This window comes from Bos indicus, chromosome 21 (genome assembly GCF_029378745.1).
Source record: "Bos indicus isolate NIAB-ARS_2022 breed Sahiwal x Tharparkar chromosome 21, NIAB-ARS_B.indTharparkar_mat_pri_1.0, whole genome shotgun sequence".
In the NCBI taxonomy this organism is placed as follows: domain Eukaryota; kingdom Metazoa; phylum Chordata; class Mammalia; order Artiodactyla; family Bovidae; genus Bos; species Bos indicus.
Window position 1 is genome coordinate 37,802,776 of NC_091780.1, and position 6,960 is coordinate 37,809,735.

The window sequence follows — 6,960 nt, forward strand, 5'->3', positions numbered from 1 at the left end:
AGCATTATTACCAATTGTCAATTATATATCTACATAACTTTATTATTCCCTGAGATATGTTTCCCTCAGTTATGTACACTATAGGATTTCAAATGCCCTGTGGAAGTTCAGAAATTGTCCTTGGCAATTTTACAGCATGATCAATATAGAAACTTAGTTGAATTTGGCTACACTTGTTATTAATGAACAGATGCTAATTGCAAGTGATTAATTTTTCTTTTAAGTGAAATTCAATATATTTTAAAATGTACTGCATAAGTTTTATTAGGATCCATGTAATATTTATTCATCTTTAGTTTTCAGAATTGAATATATTTTTATTTGTGAAAGCCAGGACTTTTTCTCACCTTCCTTTTGGACTCCTTTCCAGTTCTCTGCTCAAGAGCCTTGCATAGGAAGAACATTGCTGGAGAAGAGTAATTCTAGAGTATGAATGTTCCAGAATTTGCTAGTTCCTTTTTTCCTTGAGATTGGCTAGCTCCTTTTTTCTTTGAGATTTCAACTTAGAGATTCACTTCCTCAGAAGACTTTCCCTAACTCTAAAGGAAATATGTGATCACTCCCACTCCAGTTCTGTACTAATTTGATATTATTGAATTTATCAAAAGTTGTAATTTTTTTGTCTTTTAAAAAATATGTTTATGATTTCTCATCCTCACTGGGAATGACATAGCTAAGATAATTTTTGTCTCATTCATCGTTGGATTCTCTGCATTTTAGCATACAGTTCCTCATGTATGTGCAGAAGTGTGTTTCAGTATATGTGAATACTCAGAAAGGTATTGTGTGGCATATACTCCACAAATTAATCTTTTCACTTATTTATTAAACACATGTTTATTGAAGACTCTATAAATTTAAAAAATCCACTAGATCCAGGTAGGTGGCCTTTCATATAAGATTGAGAAATGGAGTTACTGATCGATATGCCAAAATAGAAACTGAATATTTACTACCTAATCAAACTCATTACTTTTTCTCAAAGGCATTTGAGGTATATTTTTTCTTCTCAGCCTGAAATTTAGTATAAATAGTTAAAATCTAGATCATAATTTTGGAAGGCGATGGGATCCCACTCCAGCACTCTTGCCTGAAAAATCCCATGGATGGAGGAGCCTGGAAGGCTGCAGTCCATGGGTTGCGAAGAGTCGGACATGACTGAGCGACTTCCCTTTCACTTTTCCCTTTCATGCATTGGAGAAGGAAATGGCAACCCACTCTAGTGTTCTTGCCTGGAGAATTCCAGGGACAGGGGAGCCTGGTGAGCTGCCGTCTATGGGGTCGCACAGAGTTGGACACGACTGAAGTGACTTAGCAGCAGCAGCAGCAGCAGATCATAATTTAACTTTGTTTTTTATCGTTTATGGATATTAAGTTCAATCCCTGAGTCAGGAAGATCTCCTGGAGAAGGAAATGGCAATCCACTTCAGTACTCTAGCCTGGAAAATCTCATGGATGGAGAAGCCTGATAGTTTACAGTCCACAGGGTCGCAGAGTCAGACACAGCTGAGTGACTTCACTTTTTCTTCTCAACCTGAGATTTAGTATAAATAGTTAAAACCTAAGTCATAATATAACTTTGTTTTTATCTCTTATGGATATTAAGTAGGAAACAATGGCATATTAAGTTAAATTTCCTGTTTGAAGCAAAGAGGAAACATCTATGAAAAATCTGTAAGTAAGAAATTCAAATTTTAAACAGAGGATAAGATTTTTTACATAAATCTTGAATCAGTTAATTATCTGTCTCAGATGCTTGTTTTATATTTAAGCTTTCAAAAATGAAAGAGAATAACTGTTAGAAGGTGATTGTGAGAATTTTTGTTTCTACGTCCTTTTCCTTTAAAATAATAGGCTTATGGTAATCTCTCTTGTTATAATTAGAGAAAAACTGACTTCAGTCTAGATTAGAGTCACTAAAACAGATTAAAAAGAAACCCACTGAGTCTCACAAATATTTTATTTGAGAGACATATATTACATAGCCTGGAATTTTACTGTCCTTTCAAAGGGAAACTTGGAATGGAAAGAGAAATAGATGCTTATTGACTAATGCAGGGAGGGTAACCTTAGGCATATATTTCATGTGATAATTGCTTTTCTTTTGCATTTAGGAACTACAGGCAAAAGCAAGAAAAATGTAGCTGGTTTTATTACCCAAAGGAAAAGCAATCACTATGCTTGTCAGGTCTATCTATGAACATTTCTCCCATCCTGGGAAATCTTCAAAAAATAAAATCATGTTGGTGGCTATCTTACAGTGCACTCAATTAAAGTTAAGTTGTTAGATTTTTTTCCCTGAGAAATGTCAGCCACTGCCATTACCAAGTAACTGACCAGGTCACATGGAAAATAAATGTGTTCACACTATTCTATCTGCCTTTGTCAGAAACTGAGCTAAAAAGAGGACTGATGAGTATCTCATGGATATTCATTCCTGTTTCACTCAGGGCAAATTATATTCATCCTGCAAACTCTCTGACCACAAACTATTCTCTTTTGCTGTAGCATTTACCTCTAAAATTGAGCACAAGACAGAATGTTATCATTTGAATGTGGAGATCAAATGCAACTGGTTTTTACATAGACTGGATGGAAATTTGAAGAAAGCTGGTTCATCAAACATTAATTGAAAATGGATGCAATTAGAAACTGACTGTCCTATGGAGAGAGTATAACTACACCTCTGATTTTAGTTACGGTGAAGGAGGGTAGTAGAAAGAAAGAATGAGTGAATGCGATTATAATTGGGTTTTTCAGGTCACATTTCAGGGATTTTGCTGCCTTTCTTTTCAGGACAGAAGGTTAGATTCCGGAAAGCTTGTGCGGATATAGAAAGGGCAAATTGCCTCATCAGTCATCCACCCCATCTTCAACTGCTCTAATCACTCTCATTCTGTACTCCGCTGAGACAGACCCAAGGCCAAAGTCTGCTGCTGGGATGTGTGAAGAATTTTATATATATATATATATAGAGAGAGAGAGAGAGAGAGAGAGAGACCAAAGAACTCAGAAGAATTAAAACAAAAACTACTGTTCTAACCTGAGATATATTTTCAGAATGAGTTTCTCATGTATTTTCTTATTCCAGACCTCCTGTTTGTCAACATTTGCCTTTTGTGAGTTTTCTCTAATTTAGCTATTGCACCTCCTGTTTGTCAACATTTGCCTTTTGTGAGTTTTCTCTAATTTAGCCATTGCACCATATGATATTGTTTTCAGTTATTTCAAAGAGCTCTGAAAATGGCCAAAGCAATACGATGAACATTTTTTATGGACTATTTAACTTATCTGCCTGCTTCTAAAGTTTTATTGAAGGGTGGTGACATCATCTGAAGATGATTTCAGTTCCAGTGCCTTTTTTTCTGTAGATTTGTGCTAAAGATGTCTGCTTGATTTCTAGAAAGATGCAGCTATTATTAACTCTATGACTATTCATTGGATATTCAGGTTTTACAATATTTTATATTATCCTGCCTATGCCTCCATCTTTTTAACAATATTTTACTTATTACAGGTTTCATTTATATGAGAGGCAAAATGAAGTTTGCACAGATCACATCCTTACGATATCTGATTATGTTAAATTCATTGAGCAGAGGAAACAGTAGTGACCAAAACAGAAAGAACAAGGATGGAAACAAGGAAAAGTTCTTTATTATTTTCTTCCTCTCTCTCAGATAAGTAATTCTATTACTTTTGATTTGTTACTTGAAATTCTTTAAAGCTCCATATATGAATGAATTTTACTTGGAGTTACTTTATTTTGTTATGACTGAAAACATAACTTATCTCAGTAAGGTAATAAAGCATCAATGCCAAGACAACACGAATGCATGACTCTCCAGGAAGAAACTAGCTTAGCGAAGAAGTCAGGGCTTCCTTGGTGACTCAGTAATAAAGAATCCACCTGCCAATGCAAGAGATGCAGGTTCAATCCCTGGGTCGGGAAGATGCCCTGGAGAAAGGAATGGCAACTCACTCCAGTATTCTCACCTGGAGAATTCCATGGAGCCTAGAGGGCTATAGTCCATGAGGTTGTAAAGAGTTGGACATGACTGAGCAACAAACAATTTCACTTTCTCATAATAAAGGTACACAATAAATCATTTAACAGAACTTGTTTGACTTAGAAGGTTTTCCATTTGCAACATTGACTATAATCAATACAAGTATTAGTTGGGGAAAAAAAAATGCGAGGCTCTGGACTCCAGATGAGAAGTGGAATCACAGTTTATAAAGGTCAATTTCTTGGTTGTAATGACTGAAATCAGTAGTATGGAATTAAGAGCTAAAATGTCCAGTGGTAAGCTCTATCTCCTGGAACTTTGAATTCAAAAGATTAACTACAATTTATGATAATTTGGGACTTTGCAAATTACTCCTTGTTTATCAATTTTTGAAAGTACATAATCAGAGAATTACAAAAAAGTAAAGCTGAAATTGTACTATGATTTATCAAATCAAATGTATTCATTCTAGAGGCAAACACACACTGATACTTCCCCTGTGTTTAATTCTGCAAATGTCAAATATGATTTCAAACACTCTTCAAATATATGTTTATTTGTCCATTAAATATATATAATTCTGTTTCAAGCTTATATTGCACACCTCTTTCTAACAATGTAGTATTTGTTTATTTGCCTTACGCTAAAGGCAATCTCCAAATATTTCCATTGTCTTATTAAATAAGGACATGACTACACAGAAGGGAAAAGATAGATAGTGTGGGTGAGTAATTTGCCTTCAAAACAGGTAAATCTAATTTGAAGATCACATACTAAGCCTGTATCACTCTTCAGGTAGTATTTTACTGGAAATTAATAGAGAATTTGCCTTATAGTATAACCAAAGAAAGACAAAAATCTCCTTAGATAACTGTCTAGACACACTGCCAGTTTGAAGTAGGGCCATTTAGGGTAACTGACAATATGGGAGCAGTAAGAGTTGGAGAGAATATCTTATATTTTCTTTTTTTTTTAAATACCTTATATTTTCATACAAGATTTATTCTGTGGGTTGAGTTTTGCAAAAGAGGAAAAGAATTTGGTAACCAAAAGCACCAAAAATGCTTCACACACTATTTTTGTTACTCTTCTAAATTTGTTTATTTTTTTTCCTCAGACAATATCTTGAATAAGTTTAAATCTGTGTTTCATACCTGTATTGCATATACCAAGTAAAAAGCCTATGCTGTATAATATAAAGTATATACAGGTAAAAAAGAATATGATTGGAAGTCTTCCTTTTATTCTAATATCAGGGAGATTCCTCTGAAGGTTGATATTGACAATGAAAGTAATTATTCTTTGTCAAAGGCAATGGAAAACTGAGATTTTAATTGTATAGATACCTGTCCACTCCCAAACCCCTCCTCAGATATCTTTAAAGGTATTGTCAATCAACAAAGGTTTCTACTATCTAGATAAAGAATCTCCTTCTTCAGCAAAATAGCTGCTTCTTCCCAACTACACATGTTATCAGTTCAGTTCAGTTCTGTTGCTCAGTCATGTCCAACTCTTTGCGACCCCATGAATTGCAGCACGCCAGGCCTCCCTGTCCATCACTAACTCCCGGAGTTCACTTAAACTCACGTCCATCGAGTTGTGATGCCATCCAGCCATCTCATCCTCTGTCATCCCCTTCTCCTCCTGCCCTCAATCCCTCCCAGCATCAGAGTCTTTTCCAATGAGTCAACTCTTCGCATGAGGTGACCAAAGTACTGGAGTTTCAGCTTCAGCATCATTCCTTCCAAAGAACACCCAGGACTGATCTCCTTTAGAATGAACTGGTTGTTTCTCCTTGCAGTCCAAGGGACTCTCAAGAGTCTTCTCCAACACCACAGTTCAAAAGCATCAATTCTTCAGCGCTCAGCTTTCTTCACAGTCCAGCTCTCACATCCATACATGACTACTGGAAAAACCAGAGCCTTGACTAGACGGACCTTTGTTGGCAAAGTAATATCTCTGCTTTTGAATATGCCATCTAGGTAGGTCATAACTTTCCTCCCAAAGAGTAAGCGTCTTTTAATTTCATTGCTGTAATCACCACCTGCAGTGATTTTGGGGCTCCAAAAAATAAAGTCTGACACTGTTTCCACTGTTTCCCCATCTATTTCCCATGAAGCGATGGGACCAGACACATGTTATAGTAATGTTAAATATTTTACTTACCTGTCCCATTTTTTCATATTCTGTTCTACATAGATTTCTAGTTTATTCCCAATGAAAATTGTATTGCTATATGTTCAGTTGTATGAATTAAGATGGGAAGGCTCACCTGCTTGCTCAAGTCTTTGTGTTTTCTTTGTTTGTTCATCTTTATTCTGATAGTAACACTTGGCTCTGTCCCTAAGGTCAGATGACTTGGCAGATTTATTTAAGATACTATTCTATAGTCCTAGAGTTCAATATGAAAAAAAAAAGAAAAAAAGAAAATGCACATGTGAGTCACCATTGGTGATTGGGATGTGCATGTAGAAATTGACACACTTTATAATCAGTTAAAAAGCAGAATATCAATTAAACTACCTTTTATTCTAATAGGCCAGGGAAGATACTCCTTATTTAAGAGAGTATTAATTCCACTATTTTTAGCATATTTTTTAAAAGGTAAGCTAGTTCTTTGGAAAAAAGTATTGCTTTTCTGCTTTTCAGTGTATGTGGCGGACAAATAACACAAAACTACAGGCATAAACACGAGATTTTAGGGAATCTTGAATGCCAGAATAGTTTTGTTTCTCACTAATCTTTCCTACTGAAGATAACTACCTCTATTTCTCTTTAATAAAATCACATGGTAAGTTTGTATAAAGAAATGCAAATAGAACACTTACACCAACATCACAGATCTAAGTCCTTTTTAATCCATGAAAAAGCAGATTTGTCTTCCCTTTACTTTTAAGAAGGTTAATTCATGGAAATCTCTATAGGACACTTTAAAACTTGCAATTCCTGA

At 35.2% G+C, this 6,960-nt stretch overlaps 1 long non-coding RNA gene across 1 annotated transcript in view; it reads left to right on the forward strand.

Moving 5' to 3' along the window:
- LOC139178355 (uncharacterized) overlaps positions 1-4,622 on the forward strand; it is a 112,524-nt gene extending 107,902 nt beyond the window's left edge. The window contains exon 5 of the long non-coding RNA XR_011562774.1: positions 3,518-4,622. This is a non-coding gene — a long non-coding RNA (uncharacterized lncRNA). The remainder of the gene's footprint in view (positions 1-3,517) is intronic.
- Positions 4,623-6,960: the final 2,338 nt, after the last annotated feature.